Source organism: Oncorhynchus gorbuscha, unplaced genomic scaffold (genome assembly GCF_021184085.1).
Source record: "Oncorhynchus gorbuscha isolate QuinsamMale2020 ecotype Even-year unplaced genomic scaffold, OgorEven_v1.0 Un_scaffold_1585, whole genome shotgun sequence".
NCBI classification, from domain to species: domain Eukaryota; kingdom Metazoa; phylum Chordata; class Actinopteri; order Salmoniformes; family Salmonidae; genus Oncorhynchus; species Oncorhynchus gorbuscha.
Window position 1 is genome coordinate 45,001 of NW_025746320.1, and position 18,744 is coordinate 63,744.

The 18,744-nt window shown below is 45.7% G+C and overlaps 1 pseudogene; it reads right to left on the bottom strand.

Annotated features, from left to right (window-relative positions):
* The window catches only part of LOC124023318, a 46,205-nt pseudogene that overhangs the window by 14,745 nt on the left and 12,716 nt on the right, over positions 1–18,744 (bottom strand).

An 18,744-nucleotide genomic window follows, 5' to 3' on the forward strand; every position in this document is an offset into this window, starting at 1 on the left:
ACGGACCCCAGATCTTCTGTGTTTTGGCGACAGCGTTGGCATAGCCTTTACTGGCATTGGCTGACAGAAAGAAGACAAGGAAATGCAACGGTGAGTGATGATGGCCTTGGACAGTCATATCCAGAGCATAATGTTCCCTGGTCATAATCTGCTGTTCAGTGGGAGCCTAAAGTTCCCTGGCCATTATCTGCTGTTCAGTGGGAGGCTAATGTTCCCTGGTCATAATCTGCTGTTCAGTGGGAGCCTAATGTTCCCTGGTCATAATGACTGAAACAGGGGAGGGAGCCTAATGTTCCCTGGTCATAATGACTGAAACAGGGGAGGGAGCCTAATGTTCCCTGGTCATAATCTCCTGTTCAGTGGGAGGCTAATGTTCCCTGGTCATAATGACTGAAACAGGGGAGGGAGCCTAATGTTCCCTGGTCATAATCTCCTGTTCAGTGGGAGCCTAATGTTCCCTGGTCATAATCTGCTGTTCAGTGGGAGCCTAATGTTCCCTGGTCATAATCTGCTGTTCAGTGGGAGCCTAATGTTCCCTGGTCATAATCTGCTGTTCAGTGGGAGCCTAATGTTCCCTGGTCATAATCTCCTGTTCAGTGGGAGCCTAATGTTCCCTGGTCATAATCTCTGGGTCCTGTTCAGTGGGAGCCTAATGTTCCCTGGTCATAATCTGCTGTTCAGTGGGAGCCTAATGTTCCCTGGTCATAATCTCCTGTTCAGTGGGAGCCTAATGTTCCCTGGTCATAATCTGCTGTTCAGTGGGAGCCTAATGTTCCCTGGTCATAATGACTGAAACAGGAGAGGGAGCCTAATGTTCCCTGGTCATAATGACTGAAACAGGGGAGGGAGCCTAATGTTCCCTGGTCATAATGACTGAAACAGGGGAGGGAGCCTAATGTTCCCTGGTCATAATGACTGAAACAGGGGAGGGAGCCTAATGTTCCTGGTCATAATGACTGAAACAGGGGAGGGAGCCTAATGTTCCCTGGTCATAATGACTGAAACAGGGGAGGGAGCCTAATGTTCCCTGGTCATAATGACTGAAACAGGGGAGGGAGCCTAATGTTCCCTGGTCATAATGACTGAAACAGGGGAGGGAGCCTAACATTCCCTGGTCATAATGACTGAAACAGGGGAGGGAGCCTAACGTTCCCTGGTCATAATGACTGAAACAGGGGAGGGAGCCTAACGTTCCCTGGTCATAATGACTGAAACAGGGAGGGAGCCTAATGTTCCCTGGTCATAATGACTGAAACAGGGGAGGGAGCCTAATGTTCCCTGGTCATAATGACTGAAACAGGGGAGGGAGCCTAATGTACCCTGGTCATAATGACTGAAACAGGGGAGGGACTTCCTGGATTTGTCTCAATAATCATTTTATGTTTAAAAAAAAAATGTTTTCCATTGTATAACCTAATGAACACAACCCTGGTAAGAATCCTTCCTGAGCTGTTGATACTTACCCACAATACCTTTGACGGGATTGACAGAGCTCAGCATGGCTTTAAAGACATCCACCATAGCCTTGTCTCTCAGGATGGTCTTCTGGAACACCGACAGGAAGTTCTAATGGAACCAAAACAAAAACCCCTGTCGTGTTACGGAACCTTGAAGGGGAAGCAACTAACAAACTGCACCACTTGAAGGATTCTAAATTCAAAATCAAATTTATTTATAAAGCCCTTCATACATCAGCTGATATCTCAAAGTGCTGTACAGAAACCCAGCCTAAAACCCCAAGCAGCAAGCAATGCAGGTGTAGAAGCACGGTGGCTAGGAAAAACTCCCTAGAAAGGCTAGAGCCTAGGAAGAAACCTAGAGAGGAACCAGGCTATGAGGGGTGGAGATTATAAACCTAGAGAGGAACCAGGCTATGAGGGGTGGAGATTATAAACCTAGAGAGGAACCAGGCTATGAGGGGTGGAGATTATAAACCTAGAGAGGAACCAGGCTATGAGGGGTGGAGATTATAAACCTAGAGAGGAACCAGGCTATGAGGGGTGGAGATTATAAACCTAGAGAGGAACCAGGCTATGAGGGGTGGAGATTATAAACCTAGAGAGGAACCAGGCTATGAGGGTGGAGATTATAAACCTAGAGAGGAACCAGGCTATGAGGGTGGAGTTTATAAACCTAGAGAGGAACCAGGCTATGAGGGGTGGAGATTATAAACCTAGAGAGGAACCAGGCTATGAGGGGTGGAGATTATAAACCTAGAGAGGAACCAGGCTATGAGGGGTGGAGTTTATAAACCTAGAGAGGAACCAGGCTATGAGGGGTGGAGTTTATAAACCTAGAGAGGAACCAGGCTATGAGGGGTGGAGATTATAAACCTAGAGAGGAACCAGGCTATGAGGGGTGGAGATTATAAACCTAGAGAGGAACCAGGCTATGAGGGGTGGAGATTATAAACCTAGAGAGGAACCAGGCTATGAGGGGTGGAGATTATAAACCTAGAGAGGACCCAGGCTAAACCAGGAGAGACGAGTCACACTGCACTATGCGCTTGTTGAATGATAAGGACCGGCGTTGTCTCGAGCAGAAAAGTGAAGCTACGAACGACAGCATCTGTATTGAAATATACCGGCCCACTGATATTGACCTCAATATCGTGATTGTTTGAAGTCAAAATGGGACAACCTGGTTCAATGAAAAAGGTTAACCTGGTTCAATGAAAAAGGTTAACCTGGTTCAATGAAAAAGGTTAACCTGGTTCAATGAAAAAGGTTAACCTGGTTCAATGAAAAAGGTTAACCTGGTTCAATGAAAAGGTTAACCTGGTTCAATGAAAAAGGTTAACCTGGTTCAATGAAAAAGGTTAACCTGGTTCAATGAAAAAGGTTAACCTGGTTCAATGAAAAAGGTTAACCTGGTTCAATGAAAAGGTTAACCTGGTTCAATGAAAAAGGTTAACCTGGTTCAATGAAAAAGGTTAACCTGGTTCAATGAAAAAGGTTAACCTGGTTCAATGAAAAAGGTTAACCTGGTTCAATGAAAAAGGTTAACCTGGTTCAATGAAAAGGTTAACCTGGTTCAATGAAAAAGGTTAACCTGGTTCAATGAAAAAGGTTAACCTGGTTCAATGAAAAAGGTTAACCTGGTTCAATGAAAAGGTTAACCTGGTTCAATGAAAAAGGTTAACCTGGTTAAATTAAAAAAAAGGTTAACCTGGTTCAATGAAAAAGGTTAACCTGGTTAAATTTAAAAAAAGGTTAACCTGGTTAAATTTAAAAAAAGGTTAACCTGGTTCAATGAAAAAGGTTAACCTGGTTCAATGAAAAGGTTAACCTGGTTCAATGAAAAAGGTTAACCTGGTTCAATGAAAAAGGTTAACCTGGTTTAATGAAAAAGGTTAACCTGGTTCAATGAAAAGGTTAACCTGGTTAAATTTAAAAAAAGGTTAACCTGGTTCAATGAAAAAGGTTAACCTGGTTCAATGAAAAAGGTTAACCTGGTTCAATGAAAAAGGTTAACCTGGTTCAATGAAAAAGGTTAACCTGGTTCAATGAAAAAGGTTAACCTGGTTCAATGAAAAAGGTTAACCTGGTTCAATGAAAAAGGTTAACCTGGTTCAATGAAAAAGGTTAACCTGGTTCAATGAAAAAGGTTAACCTGGTTCAATGAAAAAGGTTAACCTGGTTAAATTTAAAAAAAGGTTAACCTGGTTAAATTTAAAAAAAGGTTAACCTGGTTCAATGAAAAAGGTTAACATGGTTCAATGAAAAAGGTTAACCTGGTTCAATGAAAAAGGTTAACCTGGTTCAATGAAAAGGTTAACCTGGTTCAATGAAAAAGGTTAACCTGGTTCAATGAAAAAGGTTAACCTGGTTCAATGAAAAAGGTTAACCTGGTTCAATGAAAAAGGTTAAATAGTTGTTAGGACTGCGGAAGTACATTCCATAGCATCCTAACAGAGTAGTGTTGATAGGCTGGGTTTCACAACATAATATCACGTGACCTGGAGTTCCTTGACCATCATGAAGCAGAGCAGCCTGTCCAGCCCGTTGAGGCCGAAGGTCCCCAGGGTGTCCTGTATCTCAGAGAACAGACGGTTGTTGGTCACCTCCTGGTGGGTCTTCAGGTCGTACCAGGTGTTCAACTGGTCCATGTAACACGTCGCCCTGGGAAACACAGGTAACAGGTGAAGGCTTTGCCTGAAGGCATATTAAAAGCACTGAGAAGAGAGTATACCCCCCCCAAAAAAACAGACTTCCTCTACCATGTTTACGCCATTAAAGAACACCAACGCTAACTTCCATAATTAAATCTTCAAATAGCCACCATTTGTCTTGATGACTGTTGGGAAAAGCATTCCAGGTGAAACTGGTTGAGAGAATGCCAAGAGTGTTCAAAGCTGTCATCAAGGCAAAACGTGGCTATTACATTTTTTTGTCAGGTTAGTATATGATTCCATGTGTTATTTCATAGTGTTGATGTCTTCACTATTATTCTACAATGTAGAAAACAGTTTAAAAAAAATACCCTTGAATGAGTAGGTAGTGTAGCTACGAGCTAACAGACTGATGCCACCAAGGTGACATGGAGAGAGAGAGATACCTACTTGGGGTCTGTGATGCGGAGGATCTCTCTACAGAGTCGTCCGATGAAGGTGGCCGACTCATCGACCGCGGGGAACTTGGGTATGGGGATATGGGTCGACTGGTAGACACTCTGCCAATCCTGGATCTAAGAAACACAAAGAGGCGAACATTAGCCGTTTAAATAGTACGTATATTATTGAAACCAGGGTGTTCTCCCAACCCTGTCTCTGGAGAGCTACTCTCCTGTAGGCTTTCAATCCAACCAGCAGATATAACTAACCTTATACAGCCCCTCTACCGTATAGAGCCCCTCTACCGTATAGAGCCCCTCTACCGTATAGAGCCCCTCTACCGTATAGAGCCCCTCTACCGTATAGAGCCCCTCTACCGTATAGAGCCCCTCTACCGTATAGAGCCCCTCTACCGTATAGAGCCCCTCTACCGTATAGAGCCCCTCTACCGTATAGAGCCCCTCTACCGTATAGAGCCCCTCTACCGTATAGAGCCCCTCTACCGTATAGAGCCCCTCTACCGTATAGAGCCCCTCTACCGTATAGAGCCCCTCTACCGTATAGAGCCCCTCTACCGTATAGAGCCCCTCTACCGTATAGAGCCCCTCTACTGTATAGAGCCCCTCTACTGTATATAGCCCCTCTACTGTATATAGCCCCTCTACTGTATATAGCCCCTCTACTGTATATAGCCCCTCTACTGTATATAGCCCCTCTACTGTATATAGCCTCTTACTCATTTTCCACCATAATTTGCAAATAAATTCATTAAAAATTCTACAATGTGATATTCTGGATTGTTTTCTTCTCATTGTGTCTGTCATAGTTGAAGTACCTATGATGAAAATTACAGGCCTCTCATCTTTTTAAGTGGGAGAACTTGCACAATTGGTGGCTGACTAAATACTTTTTTTTACCCCACTATTTAAAAAAAAAGGGACACAAGGAATCAACCAGACCCAGTGAGAAAGAGGTCATGTGACTATATATATATAAGGATACAAGGAATCAACCAGACCCAGTGAGAAAGAGGTCATGTGACTATATATATAAGGATACAAGGAATCAACCAGACCCAGTGAGAAAGAGGTCATGTGACTATATATATATATATAAGGATACAAGGAATCAACCAGACCCAGTGAGAAAGAGGTCATGTGACTATATATATATATATATATATAAGGATACAAGGAATCAACCAGACCCACTGAGAAAGAGGTCATGTGACTATATATATATATAAGGATACAAGGAATCAACCAGACCCACTGAGAAAGAGGTCATGTGACTATATATATAAGGATACAAGGAATCAACCAGACCCAGTGAGAAAGAGGTCATGTGACTATATATATATATAAGGATACAAGGAATCAACCAGACCCAGTGAGAAAGAGGTCATGTGACCATATATATAGAAAGGGGATACAAGGAATCAACCAGACCCAGTGAGAAAGAGGTCATGTGACTATATATATATAGAAAGGGGATACAAGGAATCAACCAGACCCAGTGAGAAAGAGGTCATGTGACTATATATATAAGGATACAAGGAATCAACCAGACCCAGTGAGAAAGAGGTCATGTGACTATATATATAAGGATACAAGGAATCAACCAGACCCAGTGAGAAAGAGGTCATGTGACTATATATATAGAAAGGGGATACAAGGAATCAACCAGACCCAGTGAGAAAGAGGTCATGTGACTATATATAAGGACACAAGGAATCAACCAGACCCAGTGAGAAAGAGGTCATGTGACTATATATAAGGACACAAGGAATCAACCAGACCCAGTGAGAAAGAGGTCATGTGACTATATATAAGGACACAAGGAATCAACCAGACCCAGTGAGAAAGAGGTCATGTGACCATATATAAGGACACAAGGAATCAACCAGACCCAGTGAGAAAGAGGTCATGTGACCATATATATAGAAAGGGGATACAAGGAATCAACCAGACCCAGTGAGAAAGAGGTCATGTGACTATATATAAGGACACAAGGAATCAACCAGACCCAGTGAGAAAGAGGTCATGTGACTATATATATAAGGATACAAGGAATCAACCAGACCCAGTGAGAAAGAGGTCATGTGACTATATATATATAGAAAGGGGATACAAGGAATCAACCAGACCCAGTGAGAAAGAGGTCATGTGACTATATATATATAAGGACACAAGGAATCAACCAGACCCCGTGAGAAAGAGGTCATGTGACTATATATATAAGGATACAAGGAATCAACCAGACCCAGTGAGAAAGAGGTCATGTGACTATATATATAAGGATACAAGGAATCAACCAGACCCAGTGAGAAAGAAGTCATGTGACTATATATAAGGATACAAGGAATCAACCAGACCCAGTGAGAAAGAGGTCATGTGACCATATTAAAGGTCAAACCTTGGTGCGTAGAAAGCTGTTACACTCCTGCTCCACGTTGTAGTTGATGATACGAGAGACCTCCTCCTGCCAGATCTTCAGGCCGTAGATGGAGACGTAATCCTGGATGTACTCAAAGGACCGGTAGAATCCGTCCATGGTGGCCGCCATCTCCTTCAGCTTCGGCATCAACTCACTGGTCTGTACGAGGTGATGAGAAATGACATTAATATTCTGTCACACTCCTTCAGCATCAACTCACTGGTCTGAGCGTAGGCTACTATCTCCCCTTAGCCTTGGGGTTATAGATAAGTCCTTTGTGTAGAGCGTAGGCTACTATCTCCCCTTAGCCTTGGGGTTATAGATAAGTCCTTTGTGTAGAGCGTAGGCTACTATCTCACCTTAGCCTTGGGGTTATAGATAAGTCCTTTGTGTAGAGCGTAGGCTACTATCTCACCTTAGCCTTGGGGTTATAGACAAGTCCTCTGTGTAGAGCGTAGGCTACTATCTCCCCTTAGCCTTGGGGTTATAGATAAGTCCTTTGTGTAGAGCGTAGGCTACTATCTCACCTTAGCCTTGGGGTTATAGATAAGTCCTTTGTGTAGAGCGAGGCTACTATCTCACCTTAGCCTTGGGGTTATAGACAAGTCCTCTGTGTAGAGCGTAGGCTACTATCTCACCTTAGCCTTGGGGTTATAGATAAGTCCTTTGTGTAGAGCGTAGGCTACTATCTCACCTTAGCCTTGGGGTTATAGATAAGTCATTTGTGTAGAGCGTAGGCTACTATCTCACCTTAGCCTTGGGGTTATAGATAAGTCCTTTGTGTAGAGCGTAGGCTATTATCTCACCTTAGCCTTGGGGTTATAGATAAGTCCTTTGTGTAGGCTACTATCTCACCTTAGCCTTGGGGTTATAGATAAGTCCTTTGTGTAGAGCGTAGGCTACTATCTCACCTTAGCCTTGGGGTTATAGATAAGTCCTTTGTGTAGAGCGTAGGCTACTATCTCACCTTAGCCTTGGGGTTATAGATAAGTCCTTTGTGTAGAGCGTAGGCTACTATCTCACCTTAGCCTTGGGGTTATAGATAAGTCATTTGTGTAGAGCGTAGGCTACTATCTCACCTTAGCCTTGGGGTTATAGATAAGTCCTTTGTGTAGAGCGTAGGCTACTATCTCACCTTAGCCTTGGGGTTATAGATAAGTCCTTTGTGTAGGCTACTATCTCACCTTAGCCTTGGGGTTATAGATAAGTCCTTTGTGTAGAGCGTAGGCTACTATCTCACCTTAGCCTTGGGGTTATAGATAAGTCCTTTGTGTAGAGCGTAGGCTACTATCTCACCTTAGCCTTGGGGTTATAGATAAGTCCTTTGTGTAGAGCGTAGGCTACTCTTCTCACCAACTCCTTCCTGATACCATCTTCCAGGAGCTGCTTGGGATCCACCTGAAGACACGACATTTAAATAAGATAAGACTTCTGCTTTTAGACACATTTTCTCAAATATAAACATATATTTTTATTTTATTTAACTGGGCAAGTCAGTTAAGAACAAATTCTTATTTTACAATGACGGCCTACCGGGGAACAGTGGGTTAACTGGTCTAGGAACAGTGGGTTAACTGGTCTAGGAACAGTGGGTTAACTGGTCTAGGAACAGTGGGGTTAACTGGTCTAGGAACAGTGGGGTTAACTGGTCTAGGAACAGTGGGGTTAACTGGTCTAGGAACAGTGGGGTTAACTGGTCTAGGAACAGTGGGGTTAACTGGTCTAGGAACAGTGGGGTTAACTGGTCTAGGAACAGTGGGGTTAACTGGTCTAGGAACAGTGGGTTAACTGGTCTAGGAACAGTGGGTTAACTGGTCTAGGAACAGTGGGTTAACTGGTCTAGGAACAGTGGGTTAACTGGTCTAGGAACAGTGGGTTAACTGGTCTAGGAACAGTGGGTTAACTGGTCTAGGAACAGTGGGTTAACTGGTCTAGGAACAGTGGGTTAACTGGTCTAGGAACAGTGGGTTAACTGGTCTAGGAACAGTGGGTTAACTGGTCTAGGGAACAGTGGGTTAACTGGCCTAGGGAACAGTGGGTTAACTGGCCTAGGAACAGTGGGGTTAACTGGCCTAGGAACAGTGGGTTAACTGACCTAGGAACAGTGGGTTAACTGACCTAGGAACAGTGGGTTAACTGACCTAGGAACAGTGGGTTAACTGACCTAGGAACAGTGGGTTAACTGACCTAGGAACAGTGGGTTAACTGACCTAGGAACAGTGGGTTAACTGACCTAGGAACAGTGGGTTAACTGACCTAGGAACAGTGGGTTAACTGACCTAGGAACAGTGGGTTAACTGACCTAGGAACAGTGGGTTAACTGACCTAGGAACAGTGGGTTAACTGACCTAGGAACAGTGGGTTAACTGACCTAGGAACAGTGGGTTAACTGACCTAGGAACAGTGGGTTAACTGACCTAGGAACAGTGGGTTAACTGACCTAGGAACAGTGGGTTAACTGGTCTAGGAACAGTGGGTTAACTGGTCTAGGAACAGTGGGTTAACTGGTCTAGGAACAGTGGGTTAACTGGTCTAGGAACAGTGGGTTAACTGGTCTAGGAACAGTGGGTTAACTGGTCTAGGAACAGTGGGTTAACTGGTCTAGGAACAGTGGGTTAACTGGTCTAGGAACAGTGGGTTAACTGGTCTAGGAACAGTGGGTTAACTGGTCTAGGAACAGTGGGTTAACTGGTCTAGGAACAGTGGGTTAACTGGTCTAGGAACAGTGGGTTAACTGGTCTAGGAACAGTGGGTTAACTGGTCTAGGAACAGTGGGTTAACTGGTCTAGGAACAGTGGGTTAACTGCCTTGTTCAGGGGCATTCGATCTACCAACCTTTCGATTACTAGTCCAACGCTCTAACCACTAGGCTACCTGCCGTCAATATATCTAAAAACAACAGTTGCAAAAAACAGTTTTCATTTAAAAACTGACTTTTATGATTCCAACCAGCGTCGTCTTCATCATTAGAATCCCTTCAGTAAAGATGGAGATGGCGTGGGTGAGTTTGGCAACCTGTGAAAATCAGGAACAAAATAACAAGTCCTGGATGTTCAGCTGTAGAAAACCCGCTGCCTCCCACAGAACGCTGCCTCCCACAGAACGCTGCCTCCCACAAACACTTCCTTTGAGCCAGAGAGGAACGGTTTGGGGAGACTCAGTGAGCATCTGCTCCCTCTGCTCAGTTAGGGGCCAGCAACCTCATCAGGGAAACTCTGGCTCCTAGTTATAGTCACTACTATAGGTCCTAGTTATAGTCACTACTATAGGTCCTAGATATAGTCACTACCATAGGTCCTAGATATAGTCACTACCATAGGTCCTAGATATAGTCACTACTATAGGTCCTAGTTATAGTCACTACTATAGGTCCTAGATATAGTCACTACCATAGGTCCTAGATATAGTCACTACCATAGGTCCTAGATATAGTCACTACCATAGGTCCTAGATATAGTCACTACTATAGGTCCTAGATATAGTCACTACTATAGGTCCTAGTTATAGTCACTACTATAGGTCCTAGATATAGTCACTACCATAGGTCCTAGATATAGTCACTACCATAGGTCCTAGATATAGTCACTACTATACTATAGGTCCTAGTTATAGTATAGGTCATTTTTCTATTGGGAGGCCCCAGCGGGAATCGAACCCACAACCTTTGTCATCGCAAGCGCCATGCTCTTCCGACTGATTCACACAGAGACCATAAGCCGACTCTAAAACGACCTCTGACCTCGTAGCGAGCCCCCAGCTGGGCGTAGTCCTTCAGCTTGTCCTTGTCCAGTCTGGTGGGAACCTCCATGATGGCATGGATCTGCAGCTTGATGATCTTAGCCAAGGAGGTGAACATGCTCTCAGGGATGATCTGTAACACCTAGTGGAGAGTAGAGGAGACAAGATGATCTGTAACACCTAGTGGAGAGTAGAGGAGACAACGTGCTCTCAGGGATGATCTGTAACACCTAGTGGAGAGTAGAGGAGACAAGATGATCTGTAACACCTAGTGGAGAGTAGAGGAGACAAGATGATCTGTAACACCTAGTGGAGAGTAGAGGAGACAACGTGCTCTCAGGGATGATCTGTAACACCTAGTGGAGAGTAGAGGAGACAAGATGATCTGTAACACCTAGTGGAGAGTAGAGGAGACAAGATGATCTGTAACACCTAGTGGAGAGTAGAGGAGACAACGTGCTCTCAGGGATGATCTGTAACACCTAGTGGAGAGTAGAGGAGACAACATGCTCTCAGGGATGATCTGTAACACCTAGTGGAGAGTAGAGGAGACAACATGCTCTCAGGGATGATCTGTAACACCTAGTGGAGAGTAGAGGAGACAACATGCTCTCAGGGATGATCTGTAACACCTAGTGGAGAGTAGAGGAGACAACATGTTCTTAGGGATGATCTGTAACACCTAGTGGAGAGTAGAGGAGACAAGATGATCTGTAACACCTAGTGGAGAGTAGAGGAGACAACGTGCTCTCAGGGATGATCTGTAACACCTAGTGGAGAGTAGAGGAGACAACATGCTCTCAGGGATGATCTGTAACATCTAGTGGAGAGTAGAGGAGACAACATGCTCTCAGGGATGATCTGTAACACCTAGTGGAGAGTAGAGGAGACAAGATGATCTGTAACACCTAGTGGAGAGTAGAGGAGACAACGTGTTCTCAGTGATGATCTGTTAGGGAGTAAGGGGTCATAGCAGGGACTCGGGGTAGAGTGTAGAGACTAGAGGTCTGGGGGTAGGGGGTAGAGACTAGGGGGCTGGGATAGAGTGTAGAGACTAGGGGGCTGGGGGTAGGGAGTAGAGACTAGGGGACTGGGGGTAGAGAGTAGAGACTAGGGGTAGAGAGTAGAGACTAGGGAGCTGGGGGTAGAGAGTAGAGACTAGGGGGCTGGGGGTAGAGAGTAGAGACTAGGGGGCTGGGGGTAGAGAGTAGAGACTAGGGGCTGGGGGTAGAGAGTAGAGACTAGGGGGCTGGGGGTAGAGAGTAGAGACTAGGGGGCTGGGGATAGAGACTAGGGGCTGTGGGTAGAGACGAGGGGGCTGGGGATATAGACTAGGGGGCTGGGAGTAGAGACCAGGGGCTGGGGGTAGAGAGTAGAGACGAGGGGGCTGGGGGTAGAGAGTAGAGCCTAGGGGCTGGGGGTAGAGAGTAGAGATTAGGGGCTGGGGGTAGAGAGTAGAGACTAGGAGGCTGGGGTTAGAGAGTAGAGACTAGGGGGCTGGGGGTAGAGAGTAGAGACTAGGGGGCAGAGAGTAGAGACTATGGGGCTGGGAGTAGAGACTAGGGGGCTGGGGGTAGAGAGTAGAGACTAGGGGACTGGGGTAGAGAGTAGAGAGTAGGGGGCAGAGAGTAGAGACTAGGGGGCTGGGGGTAGAGAGTAGAGACTAGGGGCTGGGGGTAGAGAGTAGAGACTAGGGGGCTGGGGGTAGAGAGTAGAGACTAGGGGGCTGGGGGTAGAGACTAGGGGTAGAGACTTGGGGGCTGGGGGTAGAGAGTAGAGACTAGGGGGCTGGGGGTAGAGACTAGGGGTAGAGACTTGGGGGCTGGGGGTAGAGAGTAGAGACTAGGGGGCTGGGGGTAGAGACAAGGGGGCTGGGGGTAGAGAGTAGAGACTAGGGGGCTGGGGATAGAGACTAGGGGTAGAGACTTGGGGGCTGGGGGTAGAGAGTAGAGACTAGGGGCTGGGGGTAGAGAGTAGAGACTAGGGGGCTGGGGTAGAGACTAGGGGGCTGGGGGTAGAGACAAGGGGGCTGGGGGTAGAGACAAGGGGGCTGGGGGTAGAGAGTAGAGACTACGTGCCCCGGGATCATACCTTTCTGACGTAGGTCACCAGTTCCCCGGAGTAGAACTGAGAAACACTGAGCAGATCTGGACTGTTGGCCTGGTTGATACGCAGCAGAGGCAGGTCCAACGCAGACGCCAACTGGACACATAGATCAATAACAACACGCTTTACTGATCGCGTGTTTTCAAACAGGAAGTACCCTTTTCCCTTGTTTAGAGGATGAACCTGTGTACTCTACGAAATGTACTGTTTGTGTCCGAGTAGTGAATGGTTGACCTTTAGGAAGGTTGCTCGTAGTTTGGTCACCATGGATGGGTTCACTCTGATACTCTCCTGCATGATGGACGTGAAGCTGGGAAAACAACCAGAGAAAAACATTCAAAATGGCTAATTTATATATTTCTTATTTGACCAGGTTAGTCTGACTGGGTTCTTATCTGACCAGGTTAGTCTCCCTGGGTTCTTATTTGACCAGGTTAGTCTCACTGGGTTAGTCTCACTGGGTTAGTCTCACTGGGTTAGTCTCCCTGGGTTCTTATTTGACCAGGTTAGTCTCACTGGGTTAGTCTCACTGGGTTCTTATTTGACCAGGTTAGTCTCACTGGGTTAGTCTCCCTGGGTTCTTATTTGACCAGGTTAGTCTCCCTGGGTTCTTATTTGACCAGGTTAGTCTCACTGGGTTAGTCTCCCTGGGTTCTTATTTGACCAGGTTAGTCTCACTGGGTTAGTCTCACTGGGTTCTTATTTGACCAGGTTAGTCTCCCTGGGTTAGTCTGACTGGGTTCTTATATGACCAGGTTAGTCTCACTGGGTTAGTCTCCCTGGGTTCTTATTTGACCAGGTTAGTCTCCCTGGGTTCTTATTTGACCAGGTTAGTCTCCCTGGGTTCTTATTTGACCAAGTTAGTCTCACTGGGTTCTTATTTGACCAGGTTAGTCTCACTGGGTTCTTATTTAACCAGGTTAGTCTCACTGGGTTCTTATTTAACCAGGTTAGTCTGACTGGGTTCTTATTTGACCAGGTTAGTCTCTCTGGGTTAGTCTCACTGGGTTCTTATATGACCAGGTTAGTCTCCCTGGGTTCTTATTTGACCAGGTTAGTCTCACTGGGTTCTTATTTTACCAGGTTAGTCTCTCTGGGTTAGTCTCACTGGGTTCTTATTTGACCAGGTTAGTCTCACTGGGTTCTTATTTTACCAGGTTAGTCTCCCTGGGTTAGTCTGACTGGGTTCTTATTTGACCAGGTTAGTCTCCCTGGGTTAGTCTGACTGGGTTCTTATTTGACCAGGTTAGTCTCACTGGGTTCTTATTTGACCAGGTTAGTCTCCCTGGGTTAGTCTCACTGGGTTCTTATTTGACCAGGTTAGTCTCACTGGGTTAGTCTCCTGGGTTAGTCTCCCTGGGTTCTTATTTGACCAGGTTAGTCTCCTGGGTTCTTATTTGACCAGGTTAGTCTCCTGGGTTAGTCTCACTGGGTTCTTATTTGACCAGGTTAGTCTCACTGGGTTCTTATTTTACCAGGTTAGTCTCCCTGGGTTAGTCTGACTGGGTTCTTATTTGACCAGGTTAGTCTCACTGGGTTCTTATTTGACCAGGTTAGTCTCCCTGGGTTAGTCTCACTGGGTTAGTCTCACTGGGTTAGTCTCCCTGGGTTCTTATTTGACCAGGTTAGTCTCCCTGGGTTCTTATTTGACCAGGTTAGTCTCCCTGAGTTCTTATTTGACCAGGTTAGTCTCCCTGAGTTCTTATTTGACCAGGTTAGTCTCCCTGAGTTCTTATTTGACCAGGTTAGTCTCCCTGAGTTCTTATTTGACCAGGTTAGTCTCCCTGAGTTCTTATTTGACCAGGTTAGTCTCCCTGAGTTCTTATTTGACCAGGTTAGTCTCCCTGAGTTCTTATTTGACCAGGTTAGTCTCCCTGGGTTCTTATTTCATGGTGATCAGGGCCATTCATAACCCATACATAACCCATTCATAACCCATTCATAACCCCTAACTGTCTATGATCTGCCATGCGTAGGACAGGTCTCCTACTATCTGCATGGTGATCAGAACCATTCATAACCCCAACCTGTCTATGATCTGCCATGCGTAGGACAGGTCTCCTACTATCTGCATGGTGACCAGAACCATTCATAACCCCTACCTGTCTATGATCTGCCATGCGTAGGACAGGTCTCCTACTATCTGCATGTTGATCAGAACCATTCATAACCCATTCATAACCCCTACCTGTCTATGATCTGCCATGCATAGGACAGGTCTCCTACTATCTGCATGGTGATCAGAACCATTCATAACCCCTACCTGTCTATGATCTGCCATGCGTAGGACAGGTCTCCTACTATCTGCATGGTGATCAGAACCATTCATAACCCATTCATAACCCATTCATAACCCATTTATAACCCCTACCTGTCTATGATCTGCCATGCGTAGGACAGGTCTCCTACTATCTGCATGTTGATCAGAACCATTCATAACCCATTCATAACCCATTTATAACCCATTTATAACCCCTACCTGTCTATGATCTGCCATGCGTAGGACAGGTCTCCTACTATCTGCATGTTGATCAGAACCATTCATAACCCATTCATAACCCCTACCTGTCTATGATCTGCCATGCGTAGGACAGGTCTCCTACTATCTGCATGGTGATCAGAACCATTCATAACCCCTACCTGTCTATGATCTGCCATGCGTAGGACAGGTCTCCTACTATCTGCATGGTGATCAGAACCATTCATAACCCCTACCTGTCTATGATCTGCCATGCGTAGGACAGGTCTCCTACTATCTGCATGGTGATCAGGGCCATTCATAACCCCTACCTGTCTATGATCTGCCATGCGTAGGACAGGTCTCCTACTATCTGCATGGTGATCAGAACCATTCATAACCCCTACCTGTCTATGATCTGCCATGCGTAGGACAGGTCTCCTACTATCTGCATGGTGATCAGAACCTCCTCCTTGATGTTGATGGTCCTGATCATCTGGTGAAGGAACTTCCTGGTGTCAGCCAGGAACTGACACACCTGCAGGTTGGACTCCAACTGGTGGAACTCTTGAACCTGAGCACAGGTAAGGAGAGGACAGGAAGTCAGGGTTCATAGGTAAGGAGAGGACAGGAAATCAGGGTTCATAGGTAAGGAGAGGACAGGAAGTCAGGGTTTATATAGTCTCCTGTTTCCACACTTCCAAGTCTCTTATCCACTCGGCTGGTAGAATGAAAATGAGAAAAGTTTTGCTTTTCACTGAAAAGTTACAACATATTTTTGGACAAAGCAGCATCCTTGTATATCAAATCAAAGGGATACAAATGTCTAAGAGTGTTACCGCGTAACGGTCACTAAGAGTGTTACCGCGTAACGGTCACTAAGAGTGTTACGCGTAACGGTCACTAAGAGTGTTACCGCGTAACGGTCACTAAGAGTGTTACCGCGTAACGGTCACTAAGAGTGTTACCGCGTAACGGTCACTAAGAGTGTTACCGCGTAACGGTCACTAAGAGTGTTACCGCGTAACGGTCACTAAGAGTGTTACCGCGTAACGGTCACTAAGAGTGTTACCGCGTAACGGTCACTAAGAGTGTTACCGCGTAACGGTCACTAAGAGTGTTACCGCGTAACGGTCACTAAGAGTGTTACCGCGTAACGGTCACTAAGAGTGTTACCGCGTAACGGTCACTAAGAGTGTTACCGCGTAACGGTCACTAAGAGTGTTACCGCGTAACGGTCACTAAGAGTGTTACCGCGTAACGGTCACTAAGAGTGTTACCGCGTAACGGTCACTAAGAGTGTTACCGCGTAACGGTCACTAAGAGTGTTACCGCGTAACGGTCACTAAGAGTGTTACCGCGTAACGGTCACTAAGAGTGTTACCGCGTAACGGTCACTAAGAGTGTTACCGCGTAACGGTCACTAAGAGTGTTACCGCGTAACGGTCACTAAGAGTGTTACCACGTAACGGTCACTAAGAGTGTTACCACGTAACGGTCACTAAGAGTGTTACCACGTAACGGTCACTAAGAGTGTTACCATGTAACGGTCACTAAGAGTGTTACCATGTAACGGTCACTGAGAGTGTTACCATGTAACGGTCACTGAGAGTGTTACCACGTAACGGTCACTGAGAGTGTTACCACGTAACGGTCACTAAGAGTGTTACCATGTAACGGTCACTAAGAGTGTTACCATGTAAGAGTGTTACCATGTAACGGTCACTAAGAGTGTTACCACGTAACGGTCACTAAGAGTGTTACCACGTAACGGTCACTAAGAGTGTTACCATGTAACAGTCACTAAGAGTGTTACCGTGTAAGAGTGTTACCATGTAACGGTCACTAAGAGTGTTACCATGTAACGGTCACTGAGAGTGTTACCATGTAACGGTCACTGAGAGTGTTACCACGTAACGGTCACTGAGAGTGTTACCACGTAACGGTCACTAAGAGTGTTACCATGTAACGGTCACTAAGAGTGTTACCATGTAAGAGTGTTACCATGTAACGGTCACTAAGAGTGTTACCACGTAACGGTCACTAAGAGTGTTACCACGTAACGGTCACTAAGAGTGTTACCATGTAACAGTCACTAAGAGTGTTACCGTGTAAGAGTGTTACCACGTAACGGTCACTAAGAGTGTTACCATGTAACGGTCACTAAGAGTGTTACCACGTAACGGTCACTAAGAGTGTTACCACGTAACGGTCACTAAGAGTGTTACCATGTAACGGTCACTAAGAGTGTTACCATGTAACGGTCACTAAGAGTGTTACCACGTAACGGTCACTAAGAGTGTTACCATGTAACAGTCACTAAGAGTGTTACCGTGTAAGAGTGTTACCACGTAACGGTCACTAAGAGTGTTACCATGTAACGGTCACTAAGAGTGTTACCACGTAACGGTCACTAAGAGTGTTACCACGTAACGGTCACTAAGAGTGTTACCATGTAACGGTCACTAAGAGTGTAACCCAGAGATAACATAACTGTACTCTTGTTCCCGTTCTAGTCGTTGTTGTTTGCGGTGAATTTCCCAGCCTCACCTCTACGAGGGCCTGTATCAGCTGAACGGTCTTCCTGCCTGCCGCGGTGGAGTCCTCGTAGTTCAGAGACTCGATCTGCTTCGAGATCTCCCTGAACCATGCCTGCAGGTTCTCTGTCCAACACAACAACAACCGCGTCAACAACACACATCAACATCTAGCGCGTTTAGAGTGGAAGTATGGCATAGTGAGATCAGCTATTGTAACAGGAATAAGTATGGTACAGTGAGCCACCAACAGGAATAAGTATGGGACAGTGAGCCTGCAACAGGAATAAGTATGGGACAGTGAGCCTGCAACAGGAATAAGTATGGGACAGTGAGCCTGCAACAGGAATAAGTATGGGACAGTGAGCCTGCAACAGGAATAAGTATGGGACAGTGAGCCTGCAACAGGAATAAGTATGGGACAGTGAGCCTGCAACAGGAATAAGTATGGGACAGTGAGCCTGCAACAGGAATAAGTATGGGACAGTGAGCCTGCAACAGGAATAAGTATGGTACAGTGAGCCTGCAACAGGAATAAGTATGGTACAGTGAGCCTGCAACAGGAATAAGTATGGTACAGTGAGCCTGCAACAGGAATAAGTATGGTACAGTGAGCCACCAACAGGAATAAGTATGGGACAGTGAGCCTGCAACAGGAATAAGTACGGTACAGTGAGTCATCAACAGGAATAAGTACGGTACAGTGAGCCATCAACAGGAATAGGCATGGTACAGTGAGCCATCAACAGGAATAAGTATGGTACAGTGAGCCATCAACAGGAATAAGTATGGTACAGTGAGCCATCAACAGGAATAAGTATGGTACAGTGAGCCATCAAAAGGAATAAGTATTGTACAGGGAGCCTGCAACAGGAAGACGTATGGGACAGTGAGTCTGCAAAAGGAATAGCTATGGT